General features: G+C 48.5%; 1 long non-coding RNA gene across 1 annotated transcript; it reads right to left on the bottom strand.

The window, feature by feature from the left end:
- Positions 1–363: 363 nt before the first annotated feature.
- On the bottom strand, positions 364–15,698 carry LOC113916794. The gene is made up of 3 exons (XR_003518037.2): positions 15,372–15,698; positions 7,919–7,977; positions 364–915 (listed from the first exon to the last, which is right to left on the bottom strand). It is a non-coding gene; the product is annotated as an uncharacterized LOC113916794 (long non-coding RNA).
- Between the last annotated feature and the right edge of the window lie 136 nt (positions 15,699–15,834).

The following is a 15,834-nucleotide window of genomic DNA, read 5'->3' as shown; positions in this document are numbered from 1 at the left end:
ATGATGGAGCTCTCAGAGGCTCAGTCTGGGGAGGGAAGCCTCAGGCAAAGCCAAACCCACGAAGTGCTCCAAACGGGCCTGACCTTCTCCTCTGCGGAAGAGTCCTGAAGAAAGGGCGAAGGAAGACCAAGAAGCACGTAAGGGAAAGGAAGGAGGAAGAGGAGAAGGGTGGGGCAGTGTTGCCTCCGCCTGCGCCCGGAGCCTCGGCCCGTGAGGCGCAATGCCGCAGCCTGTTTGGGCAACAGATCACCCAGGGTTCGTGACCGAGTCCTGAGCCTGTGGCCTTCAGCGCCTTCACCACCCTGCTGCCACCATGAAAGGCAAGAGTACTTGTGGATGCTCGTTCTCTTTATTTCCCTCCTTTCCCAAGACCTCGCCTGTGTGCACCAGAGCCGCGGGCCTGCAAGCGGGCTTCACTTGAGGTGTGCGGGAGTCCCCGCAAGACTCGCCCCGGAAGGCCATTTTTTAATAAGGGCGCCAACACCTCTCTATTGTCACCTGCTCCCCGAGGAGAGAATCAGGCATCATCTCTCAGTTCCGTAAGCACCTTCTTGCTGCTCACGGGCAAAGATTGGTTTTCTGTGCCCACAAGAGCCTGTCAAGAGGTCACTTTTTTTTTTTTTTTTTTTTAAGCCCCGCCAGCAGCTCTAGGGGCTGGAGCAATCTGGCTCTCAGAGGCGGCCACAGGCATGTGCTGGGGAGGGGAGTGAGTGGTACCGCTTAAGCGTCTGGGGGGACTGGAAGTGTGCTCTTCTTTTACTGGGCTCTTGGGCAGCGGTCCAGTAGCACCAGCTGCTGCTGGGAAGACGCTGCCGTAGCGGGGAGAGGTAATGTGGTTGCGCTGGGTACCGGTGGGGGCGATTCAAACGGGATCAACGGGAACACTTGATCCGACGGCTTTGGGAAGGGCAAAGGCTGCAAATTAAAAAAAAAAAAAAAAAAAAAAAATAGAATGTTTCTCTTTTGGGGCAAAGGTTAGAGGAATTCATAGTTTTTGATACAAGGAGAACGGAGGTCTTTCCTTGTTAAGTGTACTAAGGTGCGGATTCGAGATGACCCCCGCGGCTCCCTATCAAGTAATATGGTTCGAGTACCTGCTGTGTCGTGGTCCCTGTACTATGTGCCATGGACCGTGGACCACCCAGAGATGCATCAGGCATATATGAGAAGCTGCTTAGTGGTGTCTCCCATCAGACAGGGCCCTGTTAAGCATGCTCCGCCATTCACTGGCTGTGTGTCTTTTTGTACATTACCAAACCTCTCTGTGCTTCAATTATCTCATCTTAGACATAATGCCTCTCATACTTTCTGGGGATTCAGTAAGGAAGTACATTGTATAGAGCATAGCTCAAAAAGTCAGTGCTTAAAAAATAGGCGTGTCTAATTTTAGTAAGTTAATTTTTAATGAAGTCCAAGGCAGGCTCTAGTTAGTACTACACTGTGAGAAACATGAAAGGAAGAGAAACAATTGCATGTGAGAGAGGCAGGGAGGCCTCCCGGATGGGGAGACGCCTCAGCTGCAAAATTTACCATGCCTGTTCCACTGGAAGGTCCTGATAAGAAGGTATGCACTCCAATTTTCACACTCATTTTAATCAAAAGCATTGGAAGGGTGAGAGAAATGGCCACAGATTTACAAAAAAAAAAAAAAAAAAAAAAGATTACCAGAGGTGGAGATCATTTTAAGAGGCAAAAATAATTGTTAATAAAGATCAATTATTAACTCTCATCTATCATGGGATCTAAGATACACCATATTTCACAGAATCTAAGACACACCACCAAGAAAGAGCAGAAGCTGGGAACTGAATAATAACACAGTGTTTTCATAACAGCAATTGTTAAGATGCGTCTGATTTCAGATATGTTTTGAAAGGTTAAAAAAAGGCATCTGAGAATCAGAGAAGTATCATATTTGCCATACTCTATGCTAGTGAGGATGCATTTTAAAAGCATTTTTTCATGGAATCCCCGAAAAATAGGTATCATGAAGTCCATTTGACAGATGAGGACCCTGAGGTACAGAACAGTGAAGTAATTTGTCTAGGGTCTCATAACCAGTAAATACTAGAGCTGACAATCAGGTTCAGAGCTGCCTGACAGAAAGCCCAAGGGCTTATGCACTATACTATGCACGAAAGACCTAAAACGCAGAGCAGCTGGGTGAGAGGGACAGAGAGAAGTACATGGACCAGGTCAGAACTGAGAGAACCCTGAATGCTGGGGTTAGACTGGCCATCCCCTCCAGGATCATGCACTGAGCCTTGCTGTATGGCAGGCACTACGTTGAGCACTGCGGGGGAGGCAGCCCCAAGTAAGGAACAGACCAGATCTCTGCCTTGCAGAGCTCACGGCCGAGCAAGGGATCGGCATCTGACTGGCCCATTCAGGGCGACCGGTGCCAAGATCAAGGTGTACGTGGGGCACACATAGGAGGAAATTTTGACCCAGTGCAGGGGGATCAGGGAGGGCTTCCCAGAGTAAGTGACACGATGATCTGAATAATGGGTCAGAAAAGGAGAAGGGTGTGGCACCAAGCATGCTATGTGTTCGTCTACATTTCCCAGCCTCCCTTGCAGTTAGGTTGGAGCCATCTGACCTATTGTGGACCAAAGAGGGGAAGAGAAGATGACCTGTGGCACTTCCAGGCTGGGTTAGTTAAAAGACAGGTGCCTCCTCCAACTTCTTTTCCTTTGTGCCAGTGACTTGGGGGCCACCTCTCCAAAGGGAAAAGGACCACCCAATCCATACTGCACCTCGCAGGAGTGAGACATGAACGTTAAAGTGTTAAGTGACTGAAATGTAGGGGTTAATTCATTATCATTGCATAACCTAACTGATCCTGATTAATCCAATAGGAGAGAGGGTTCCATGCAGGGAAAAGAGAATGTGCAAAGGCCAGAACGTGGGGACTTGGAGGAATTGAATACTTCCTCCAGCTGCAGCACTCGCGCCAGGGGCCGGTGGCAGATGAAGCTAGAGAGGAAAGACTGCCTGCCTCCCAGGGCCCTGCAGGCCACATAGGAAGTCTGGGCAGCTGTGGTTCAGAGAATGGGTTAAAAGTGGATCGAGACCAGGCAGCAGAAGCTGCAGAGCACGACTCTAAAGAAACAGACATGAGAAATACAACTTGGAATCCATGCAGGGGGCAAGAGAGAGAGCTGGGTCAAAGTTACCTCCAAGCTCTTGAGCTTGAGACACCAGGACGATAGTGATGTGCTCAAAAGAACGGGGAAGTCCAAAGACAAACTGAGCTGTGGAGGATGCTGACGGGTCAGACCTGGAACGTGTTAAGGTGTTAAAGGATCATCATCCAAGGGAATTCAAGGAGCAGGGCTTTTGGGGGGCAGAATCAGATTCGTGAGCTACCCTCGGCTAGCTCACTCCTGGGCTGCGATTCCTTCCTGCTTTTCTCCATTCACAACAGGTTCAGCTAGACTTACTCTCTACATGAAGGCTTCTTAGGACAGCCTGGGTTTTCCTAAATGCTCTGTAAAGACCAATTAATTGCGCTAATTTATCTATCAGGTTTTTCTGGAATAAGCATCTAAGACATAATTAGACAATTGTCGTTAAACCTATGGAACCGCTCCCTGAGAGCAGTCAGCAAGGAGATGGTGTGTTTTCCTTTGCGGTTACCACCTCAGATGGCTTTGGGAAAATATAAAGAAACAGGTACAGAGGTGTCGGAGAAGGGGAGGAGCGCTTGCGGGCCTCAAAGCTACCACCTGGTGAATTGTTCCCTAGAGAAGAATGTGCTGTGACCTGGGGGTGGTTTGGTGTGCTGGAGCGGGCTCCTACCAGCTCTAAAATTAAATATTCAGGATTCCTGCAAACTGGCTGGTAGCTCAAAGTTGGCCACGGTGAGAGTACTTACAGCACATAAATCAGCAGATGCCACAAGTCAGGGCTCTTCATGGAAGGAGCGGGGAGCCTGTTAACAGCATGCCACTGGTTTATCCCAAAGAAAGTTTGCAGGAATGTGAGGATTGGAAAGCTATCTCAGTATCTGACTCCCCTCACTTCTTATGGGAATATCCATGAGCCATTCTCCAGTTCCAATCCATCAGATGCTCTCAGTCCTGTCTCCCAAATATATCTTCATTATCTGGCACCTGCGCCCTCACCCACCACTCCTCTCCTTCTCACTCACTATGCTCAGAACATTTCCAGTCTGGAACTTTGCATACTCTGGTCTGCCCTCCTAGAATGTTCTTCCCCCCATTAGGAGTGACTGAGGTCTTCTCATCTTCAGATCTCAACTGTAAAGTCACTTCTCCGCAAGACCTCCCCAGACCACACCTTCTAGAACAGCACTCCCTATGTTATTTTTCTTTTTTTCACTTTGTCTCTTTCAAAGCACCTGTCACACTTTATCTTGTTGTATAATTCTTTCATTGACTTCTTACCAGACCGCACACTCCAGGAGGGCAAGCTTGTTTTCTACCCTATTACTCATGCCTCCCATGGAGCCTGGCACAGAATTGGGGACCAAAAAGTATTTACTGCAGAAACACTGGATAAAGATGCACACACCCCAAATTTTGTAGTTGTAATACCAACACCCCCTTTTTCAAGATCTGGTCCTCCTTAAGTTGGAGGGTGTTGCTGTTAAAAATTCAAACCAATGGGGGGGCGCCTGGGTGGCTCAGTCGTTAAGCGTCTGCCTTCGGCTCAGGTCATGGTCCCAGGGTCCTGGGATCGAGCCCCGCATCGGCCTCCTGCTCGGCGGGAAGGCTGCTTCTCCCTCTCCCACTCCCCCTGCTTGCGTTCCCTCTCTCGCTGTCTCTCTCTGTCAAAAAAAAAAAAAAATCTTAAAAAAAAAATTCAAACCAATGGAACTTACAAGATGGATGATTTCACTGACACCATAAGCCCTCTCTAGTGGCCAGATGGAAGTAAGGCGGTGATGTTTCCTCCACACCCCTCCTGTATTAGAGGGCATTTCAGTGGAGTTACTGAGCCCACCTCTTGCATGGCATTATTTCACAATTTTCTCTCTTCTCCATGACAGCCCAAGGTAAGATCAAGGGGAAGAGTTTTCCTGCCACTGTGAACTTCACTCCTAAACCTGAGGGGTTTGTTTTGACAATCTCTTCTTTCCCTGAGGCCTCCTGACATCATAGAACACTCGGGACCTGCCTCAGAGGTACAGAAGGATTTGGGTTTCCTAGACTTGGCACCAAGGAAACCACTTGGCTCCTCCCATGTGTCCCACATGAGCACAGATAAATACCAAAATTACATACATCAACCACCTCAACAAGGGAAATGTTTTAAGGCAAGAGAATGCAGGGATTACTGGCTGACTCTTCTCAAGAGCTAAAGCCATACCTCACGGTGGGGTTGGGGACAGGGATATGAAGCAGTGTGGCAGTTAGAGCCTATGGTGACCTCCAATGACCTCCACCTCCTGGTATTCATGTCTTATATAATCCCATCCCCTGAGTGTGGATGGAAACTGTGACTTGCTTCTAGCCAAAAGAATATGGCAGATATGAAGGAATTATGCTGACTTAAGGTCCTAAATCAGTTTGAGTTCATCAAAAGATAGATTATCCTCAGTGGGTCTAAGTTAACTGGGCAAATGGCCTTAAAACAGAGATTTCGCCCTCCTTGAGGCAAGAGATTCTCCTTGCTGGCTTGATGAAGTACTATGGTAAGGAAGCCCATGTAGCAAGGAACAGTGGGCATTCCCTAGGACCTGAGGACAGCCTCCAGTCCACAGCCAACGAAGCCCTGGGGCCTTTTGTCACACAACCTCAAGGAAATATGTGACAACCTTAGTCACATCACAACACAAATGAGCTTGGAAGTGGATTCTTCCCCAGCGGAGCATCCAGATGAGAATGCAACCCACATAACACCTTGATTACAGTCTTGTAAGACACTGAGCAGAAGATGCAGTTAAAATGTGCCCACACTCCTAACACACAGAAACTTTGAGATAGTTACTATCTTGTTGTTTTAAGCCATTAAATAGGTGGCAATTTGTTATGCAGCAATAGATAACTAACACAGGCAGTGAAATGAGATTCATTAATACCCACCCTCTGTAATGCCCTGCTTGTTAACCCGGCTGTGGGTCATTTCTGCCCCCAGATGAAACATTTCAGGTGCTCCCTAGGGTGTAAACTTGGACATTCATCTGAGCACCCATGATGTACCAGGCACTGTGTTGGGGACTGAGGATTCGAAGCGACTATAATATTGTCTTTCTTTCAAGGAGCTCACAGACTAGGTGGACAGATAATGCAAGTCACTCCTCCATCAGCACGTGCTTACAGAGGGCTGACAGTGTGTCAGGGACTGTGCTAAATGCTGTGGCCAGAGAAGGATAAGGATCTGCTCAGCTTGAAGTGTCAGTCAGATTGTGGAGAGCTGGAGGCAGCTTATATTGGCTCACAAGAGCCAATTATTAAATTTTCAGTAATCTTGTGACCCAATTGTTAAACACAGCCATTATGAGAAGTGAAATTATTTAAACTTACAAACTAAATAAATTATATTTTAAAAAGGTAATAAATACTCAAAACTCATCAGTTCCTAATTATTTTTCTACATTTCACTTCTATGTGTGATCTTGCGGTTGTAGGCCAATATTGCCTATGTAGGGTTGAAATGCTCTATAGTCGCGTGGTACTGTGCATGTCCTCCCAACTCCACACTTAGTGATTTTGCAATGGCAACTTCAAATTGGCCATAGTGTTTGTTTATACCACAGAAACTGGCACGCATTGCAAATTTGAGCTTGATTTACTGCTTTGTTGATAGTCTAGACCCTAGACCTTAAGGAAGTGATGGAGAAATGTTCACAATGCAGCAAACATTAAGTGTGCCATATGCTGTAGCTATTGCATTTAAATTGAACCAAAAAATCAAGGAAATATTGATTCCAGTATTCAAAAACTGTTATGTAATTCAGCAAAGGGGTCACTTGTGTCATTGACAATCAAGTGAAGTTTTGACATACATCTTCAAAGTCACTATTTTACCTTACTTATTAATGTAAATGTAAATATCAACCAAAGTTCATGACAGAACTACACTTAGTTATCCAAGGACATGAAAGATCTCTTTGCTGAATCAGAAAGTGATCAAATATATATTCATAATCTAATGGTGTCAAATCATGGTTGAATTGCAACCAAAAATTGGCTAAAACAAGAGTCGGCAAAAATGAATGAAAGCTTTCTGTGAGAATCAATAACCACCTGAAATTTATAAGAAAGAGTATTGTGGGGGCACCTGGGTGGCTCAGTCGTTAAGAGTCTGCCTTCAGCTCAGGTCATGATCCCAGGGTCCTGGGATCGAGCCCTGCATCAGGGGCTCCCTGCTCAGGGGGAAGCCTGCTTCTCCCTCTCCCACTCCCCCTGCTTATGTTCGCTCTCTCGCTGTGTCTTTCTCTGTCAAATAAATAAATAAAATCTTTAAAAAAAAAAGAGTATTGTGTGTTATTTTTATGTAATAATAAGTGTGTGTTTGATACACATCATTTATACCAGTGCAATATAAAAAACCTAGTTATGTATAGGTTTGCCTACGTTTTTTTCCGAAGAGCTAGTTGTGAAATGTCATTCAGCACATCGGCTGGCAGAGACAAACACAGATGACTATCAGTGAGTTGAAAGCAATCGTAAAAGTACGAATGAAGATGTGATGCAGTAGCAGGGAGTGATTTCTCTCTCTAACTGAAAGGGTATGAGGAGTGATTTTTTGACCCAAGTCACTATTCTCAACTACGTTGGGGAGGGTGTGGTTCAAAGATTAAGGTGAGACACCAACTCCCCCACGTTACTCTCTCCGCAGCCTGAGCACAGGCTGGCCCAACACTGTGTCTCCTTCTGGCTCAATAAGGAAAAAGAAAGTTGTCAACCAAGCAGTTCCCTTTGCTGCTTCCCGAGTCCCAATTCCAGACCTCTTCGTGACCTGGGAGATGGAGTCATGAAGCAAGTCTTCAGCATCCATCAGAACCTCCTGCAAAGAAGAAGGACAAAGGAGTCAAGGGTTACAAAGAAAGACATCAGTTGACAGGGAAGAAGCATCCTGCTTTGAGCCAGGCTCCATGTGAGTTTTACCTGCATCATCTCGTTGAATCCTCATGACAACCCAGTGAGGACATGAATCTTATCAACTTCATTTTACAGAGGAGGAGACGGGCTTAGAGAGAGGAAGTGACTTGTCCAAGCACGCTAACACTGCCAGTCAGCGCTGGAGCCAGGATTTGAACCCAGGTAAATGGACCACGTGCAGCTTACAGTGACGGGGAGGCTGGATCTTTCCCAGCCATCTTAGTGAAGACAGTATGTGAGCAGGATGGGAAAGCATGGAGAACATAAGACTCATCCATATCCATGATGATGATGTTGATGAAACATCTGTAAGAACCGGGGGCGGGGTGGGGGGGAATTTTTCCATTTCATTTTACTTTCAGATTTTTTTTTTTTGCGATTAGATTGTTTCCGCTAACAAGAAACAAATTTTTCATTGTTTTCACGAATTTTTATTGAGTTCCTACTATATTCTAGGGGTGAGAATTACAGCGAATGACAAGAAAGACAGTGAGAAACAAATGGCAGAGCCCCTCTACCCACCCAGACTGTGTCAGGAAGCAGATCTATTTTTGCTTTTCATTGTACTCAGGGGTCCCAGCCTGGTGTCCAGCCCAGAGAAGGTACTCATTGAGTATTTATGGGTGAACAGCTGAATGGATGAATGCCACAGGGGGAATCAAACCACCTTCCCTTCCCCATTCCAAAGGTGCCTGGAGACAATCAGAATGAAGAAACTCCCAAATGTGCTCAGCGTCTGCTTTCCTGCAGGCTGGCCCTGAGAGAAGACCCACCAGCCCACATCCTGACTGGCCCACCTACTCAGAGCGCACTCCCTGGGAGGGAAGCTCCAGGTCACCCCCCCACCCTTGCCATGGCTCCCTGGACTTCTGCAACCTCCACCTCCCCCACAGTCACTGGTGAAGACAGACCCCATAGCAGAAGGGCAGGTTGGAGCCAGCATGGCTGCCTGGAAGCTGGGAAGGGTGAGCCCTCCCCTCTGGAGTGAAAGGACAATAGCTGTGAGCCCCAATAAAAAAGTGATGAGGTGGCCATAAAGGGCCAGCGGCTTCCTCTCCAGACCATCAGGCTCCTTGCTCCACCTGAGCCCTCCCCCACTGCGTAAAAAAGCAGGGCAGCCTCCTGTTTTTTAAACCTGTGCCCCCACCCAAGGAGGTTCCACCCAAGGAAGACACCATCCAAGGAGAACTCCACCCAGGGAGAACTCCACCCAAGGAGGAACCACCCAAGGAGGATTCCACCATCTTGGGGAATGGGGCACTCAGCTGAAAGGAAAGGCCAGTGGAGAGGGACACAGAGTATTGATAATGAACTTTACTGTGATGACTATAAAGTGATATCTACCAGGTGTAGAAAATGTAGGGGGAAAGAGAATTGTGTCAAGAAGAAAATTAAAATTGCCGTAATCCCACTTGTGAGAGACAACATTGTTGGTACTTTGCTGCATTTCTTGCAACCTTTCATCTCTATGTGTCCATGTCTTCACAGTGTTTAACTGAGATCCTTCAAAGAATACTGTTTAGAAATCCGTGAGCATGTGGGAAGAAAAGGAGATGCCAGGTCCTGTTTCTCAACATCACTAAGCCCCGCCCCACCTCCAATTTTGGCAACCAGGAAAGATGAAGGGAGCTCCAGAATTATGGCTGGCACTGAAGTTGAATTATGGTTAATGCTGAAGTTCTCCTCTACCCTGACAAGTGGTTTAGAGTGAGATTTAACTTGATTTAAAAAAATAAAGAAATTGACATTTCTTACACCTGTGGTGTGGAATAAAATTCATACCAGCTGAATGGATGAGTGGATTGACAGATGGCTGCCTGTATAGCAGGCAAAAAAGAGAAGTAATAGAGAAATGGAAAGAAAAAGAGAGAACAAAGGAGATACACACATATATATGCTTGTATGTGCATAGAATATTCTAGGATACTTAGAAATTGTGAACAGTAGATCCATCTTGGAGAGTAGGTAAAAGTGGGCCTTTAAATGGTTCTTTTATCACCTCTGCACTCCTTTGAATATTTTGCCATGAGTAAGCATGACTTTTCTAATTCCTAAAACATTTGAAGTGATTTTCCCACCTCAGATATTATGAATACGTCAGGTTACATGGCAAAGAGGATTGCAGATGGTATTAAGGTTGCTCACCAGCTGACCTTAAAATACGGAAATGATCCTGGATTATCCAGGCGGGCCCAGTGTAATCACAAGGGTCCTTAAAAGTGGGAGAGGGGGGAGCAGAGGAGTCAGGGAAAAATATGTGAAGATGGAGGAAGAGGTCACAAGCCAGAAAGTAGCCTCTAGAAACGAGAAGAGAAAAAAGCAAATTCCGCCCCCCCACAGGAGCCTCCAGATGGGGATGCAGCTCTGTGACACCCTGATTTTAGCTCCACGGGAGCCGTGCCAGACGTCTAACCTGATCCCGCTGCCCTCCCCCTCCCCCACGCAGAGAGACCCATGCGGTGCACAGTGTGGCCGGGCTGCCCGTGGACCAGGCCTCCGAGCCCAGGAGCTTCTGCGCCAGCTGCCCACACGGGCCCTGGCATGGACAGAAAGACTTCCATCGCCACGGCTCGTTGCTATACCTGGTCAAAGGAATGGCGGCCGCAGTAAAAGAAACGAACGGAGGCATGAATTATTAATGTTTGCCAACAGAATCTCCAGCGCTATTAGCATTCTGTCCTTCCCTGGGCCTCTCATGCCAAGGCGCCGATTTTATTACATAGCAGATCAAGGCACAAGGCGCACGTGGCCACACTGGATTTGGTCAATTAACAAGGGCGAGGAAAACTGTAAACTATTCGTTGTTTCCCGTGGCAGCACTTGGCATAGTAATGTTTGTGCCTTTCCCCCTTGGCTTCGACCCACACCTGGCTTCCTTTTGTTACCAAGGCTTGTGGTTGTTGTGAAAAATGCTGGCGTGATCTGACGCTGAAGGGAGTACACAGAAATCCCTGCCTAGGTCCTGATCCAGTTTCTTCTCAAAGATTAGAACTAGAAAGATCGTAAAGCACCTCTTTTGTCTTTGGGCACCCAGCAGGTTAAATACAGCCCACACAAACACACACACCTGTGTATCCCTGGGCTCACAGGCACACATGCTGATGGGTACCCAAGAAACAGACACAGTCACATGCTTTCAGGCACCCACACTTGGATACACACACAGTGAGGCAGCTCTGCCGTTTTATCTCAGACATGTGGGGGGTGTTGGGGGCAGGTTCTGTTCCTCTGGGCTTTTCTCTCTTAGCGAATCATTATAAATCAGAAACTACCCCAGCTCTGGGGAAATAATCTTCAGATTAGTTTCTCTGCCTGCCAGGAACAGAGGGCCAGGCTCGATTTTTATAAAAAGTACCTTATTTCAGGAAGTGCTGGGGGGCCCTGGGTGTTCTGGAGCCCCTAAGAAGGTCCCAGCTGGTGACCCCGCAGCTCTCAGAGGTTCAGGTGGGTGGGTGGTGTGTGTCCCTTTGCTGACCCCGCAGCTCTCAGAGGTTCAGGTGGGTGGGTGGTGTGTGTCCCTTCCAATTTCTCACTGAGCTGTGACCTGTGTCATCAGGGGCAAATTACTTAAACTCTCTATACCTCAGTTTCCTCAATTTTAAGTTGTAGGTAAAAACAGTACTTCCCTTGGTTGGAGGGTTGTGTTAGGATGAATTCTGGTTATGCATGTACCTTGTTTAACGGAGTGCCATGCAGATAGTAAATGGTCCATAAATGCTGATTCTGTGGCTGTTATCCCTAGAGCCACACTCATCTAATCCCCCTACATTTTTTTTTAAGATTACATTTATTTATTTGCGAGAGACAGCATGAACGGGGGAGAGAGAGAAGCAGACTCCCCACCGAGAAGGGGAGTCTAACATGGGGCTTGATCCCAGGACCCTGAAACCATGACCTGAGCCGAAGGCAGACACTTAATCGACTGAGCCACCCAGGATCCCCTAATGCCCCTAGTTTTTAGGAACACACACATACACACACACATACCCCTTAAAGAGGGAGTGCTTGAAGAGGCAGTGCTCATAACTTGGCCTTCTAAAAAAAAAATAAAATAAAATAACTTGGCCTTCTATTTGAACAGCTCTTTTCCCCATGGTTTTGAAAGCCCTTGATATTCGTGTTCTCCTGTTCGCTCCATGAAACTTCGTGGGTAGAAAGGCTGGAATTATTGGTTCTATTATTTTAAAAATGGAAGAAATAAAGGTGTACAAAGGTCACAAGATATACCTGTAAAATTTCATTGCAATGTATTTATAACCGCACCCACCACCCACACACAATCAGACACCCAGCAGTTGCAGAGGGTAAATAAAGGTGGTGCTTTGTAACATGCAATAGTGTACAATCATGAAGAAGTCAACCTCCAAGTTTCCAACGACGCGGGAAACGCCTCGGCTCCAATGCCGAGTGAAAGAGAAGGGTCCAAACCCGGATGCACAGGAAGAGTTCCATTCAACAATCGGGAGGAGGAAATAGGCCAAAATATTAACATCATTCCCACGAGAGGTAATACTTGCTTGATATTTTTTCCTTGATACTGTTCGGTGTTTTCCAAAATTTCCATGACAGGACTGTATTATTTTTCTAATTAAATTAAAAAAATAAGCTATGGAGTTCCAGTTGCTACCCTGGGGACGTGCGGCTGGCTGGCGGCTGAGCCAGTGCCCTGAACCTGTCAGCAATGAGCGGGATGGTGACCATTCCTTCCTGGTCACTGGGTCAGCCTTCAGCACCAACACTCCCCAAGGAAATGAATCAACTGTCACGCACCAATAATTGCACTTCTAAGACCTATTACCGAACCCTGAATCCAGACTTGACACTGACCCCCACTCCTGCAGTGTCATCATCTGAGAGACAGAGAAGGCTTCCCGGCCCTTTCAGCAGGAAAAGTCAAACTCCCAGATGATATTACACTAATAATCCTGTGGTGCACACAGGAACCAGCCCCAGTGCTGAGGCCCTGCTGGGCCCTCTCTGAGTGAACGCTGGGGAGTGTCCCCTGGGAGGCCTGCCCAGGCTGAGGCTTCAGTGAGGGCTTTGCCGTTGGAAGGAAAATGAAGCAATGATTTCATGATGGTTATTGACTTCTCCTGAAGTCCTTGGGGAGACTGTCCCGGGCCTTCTCTTCCACCCAGGACTATTACAAGGTTGCCTGAGACCCAGAGTGGGGGAGGGAAGGCTCGGGGTTTCACAACTGCTCTGAGAAGAGTAGGGGTCACAGCTTCTGGGCCCTGGACCGGGGCTATCCCTACTGACACCAATGCAGAAATGAGCCGGCATTGTTCTAGTGAGCAGAACCAACAAGGCCCCTGCCCTCATGGGACTCACTTTCCGGTAAAGCAAGACCGGTGACAAGTGAACAAATATTCAAACAATAGCCTTTCAGGCTGTCATAAGTGCTACAAAGAAACTGAAAGAGGGCGCCTGGGTGGCTCAGATGGTTAAGCGTCTGCCTTCGGCTCAGGTCATGATCTGGGGTCCCGGGATTGAGCCCCGCATCAGGGTCCTTGCTCAGTGGGGGGAGCCTGCTTCTCCCTCTGCCTCTGCCTCTGTCTCTCATGAATAAACAAATAAAATCTTAAAAAAAAAAAAAAAGAAAAGAAAGGAAGAAGATTGCCCCTGATGTTAGCAGAATAGCGGCCTTGGAAGATGCCCCCGTCCTCAAACCCAGAGCCCCGCCAACATGTGCCATTAGTTACACAGCAAAGGGAATTAAAAGTTGCAGATGGAATTAGGGTTGCTAACCAGGAGACCTGGAGACAGGGAGAGTATCCTGGAGGATCTGGGGGGGCCCAGTGTCTTCCCGGATCCTTAAGAGTAAAAGAGGGACAGAAGACAGAGAAGGAGGTAGGACCCAATAAGGATCATTGATCGGACACTGCTAGCTTTGAAGATGGAGGAAGGGCAGGGGCGGGGGGACAGGGGGGTGTCCGGGTGGCTCAGTGGGTGATGTGTCTGCCTTCGGCTCAGGTCATGGTCTCAGGGCCTGGGATCGAGCCCCACGTGGAGCCCCTCGCCTGAGCGGGGAGTCTGCTTCTCCCCCGGCCTGCCGCTTCCCCTGCTTGTTCACGTGAGCTCTCTCTCTCTGTGAAGTAAATAAATACAATCTTTATATATATATATGAAGGAAGTGGTCATGAGCCAGGGAAAGCAGGCAGCCTCCAGAACCTGGAAAAGAATTCTTCCTGGAGCCACCAAAAAGAGCGCAGTCCTACCTACACTTGGACCTTAACCCAGGGAGACCAGTCAGACTTGTGGCCTCCAGAACTGTAAGACGGTAAACGTGTATTGTATGAAGCCCCTCGGTTTCTGGTTGTTTGTTAAGATGGCACCTCACAGCTGCCTCCTCAGAGAGGCCTCGCCGGATCACCTGCTGCAGGGCGTCCTCCTGCTCTCTGCTACACGCTGCTGCAGGTTCCTTCACAGAACTCAGAGCAGCTTGCATCAGTGACTCGCTTGTTTACTTGGGGAAGCAAGGCCAAGGACCTTGACATGGAGGTCAGGCCTGAAAGATGAACACACACCAGCTACGGGCAGAGCTGTGCAGGCCGGGGAGAGGGGTAGAAAGAAGGCAGCAGTGGACTGGGTTTAAGCAGCCAGGCCTAAACCCAGTCAGGATGCAGGGTAGGGGACCCCACTTCGCTTCCTGGGAACCCACCGGGCACCAGAGCTGCAGGCCTGGGGGCTCCCCACTGGGCAGCAGCCGCTGCTCTCCCCTCACGCCAGCTCCTGGGCACCCGTCTTGGTCTCCTGACCGGCTGTCTGACCGCAGGTGCTTGGAGAGTCATTGCAAGGGGGCGACATGCCCTTTCTGGAAGCAGTCAGGGTGGAAATCACCAACTCCAGCAGCACCCTCCGCCAACGAAGAGGAAGACTCCAACCCCCCCTCCCCCCGCCACAGGAGCCTACATGGAACGCGGTGCCTGCTGGGAAAGAACTCACCCTAAGGGGCAGAGTTTTCGGGAATGAGAACCGTGAGTAGTAACAAAGTTTGTGGCTGCTGGGTGGGGAGCGGGGGACACGGAGTCCTAGGGTGAGAGAGAGGCAATCAACACTATATTTGCTGTTGTGCTAATATTCTCCCACCTACTGGCCCTTCTCTCCTCCCCTCCCGCCCTCCCTCCTTCTCTCTCCAGCTTCAACCTCTAACTCGTGCCCCAAACCAAAACCAGATTCTTTGACTCAGATCACTTCCTGTGCCGCGTCAAGGGGGCCCCTTGTCCATCGTCCAGGCTCCCTGTCTTTAGGTGCCTTGACCTCCCCCACCCACAGTGTGCGTCTCCTCCCCAGGCTCACCTCCAGCCTGCTTCCTCCAGCAGGAGCCACCCCGGCCTAGAACCTCGGAGCAGGTGACGGGCACTTCACCAACTCACGCCGATTGTCCCCTCTTCACCCCCAGGGCCGGGAAAGGGTGTCAGCAGGGGTTGGTTTGTTTGGGGGGGGTGTCATCTTGCGTTCTGTTTTCCTTTCTCAGGCAAGCAATTGTGGCATTTCATTCCTGGTTAAAATGTTCGAACCCCCACCCAAATTTCCTCTACGAAGGCTGAGAGCTCCGTGGGGAAGAGACTCTCACAGCCCAGGCCTAAGCCAGGGCTCCAGTGGCTCTTCAGCCGGACAAGACTGTGAACCCATTTCCTCCTTTGGATGAATTTCCTCCTTCCGGGGGAGATTGTTTAACAGGGCAGGGAGGGTTTATAGCAGGCTTCTCTGCAGGTGGGGCAGAGCCAGGGCGGAACCAGGAAGAGCCAGCCCACACGAG

This window comes from Zalophus californianus, chromosome 1, assembly GCF_009762305.2.
Source record: "Zalophus californianus isolate mZalCal1 chromosome 1, mZalCal1.pri.v2, whole genome shotgun sequence".
Taxonomy (NCBI): domain Eukaryota; kingdom Metazoa; phylum Chordata; class Mammalia; order Carnivora; family Otariidae; genus Zalophus; species Zalophus californianus.
Note: the sequence above shows the minus strand (reverse complement) of the source record. Positions and strands in the feature narration are given on the sequence as shown.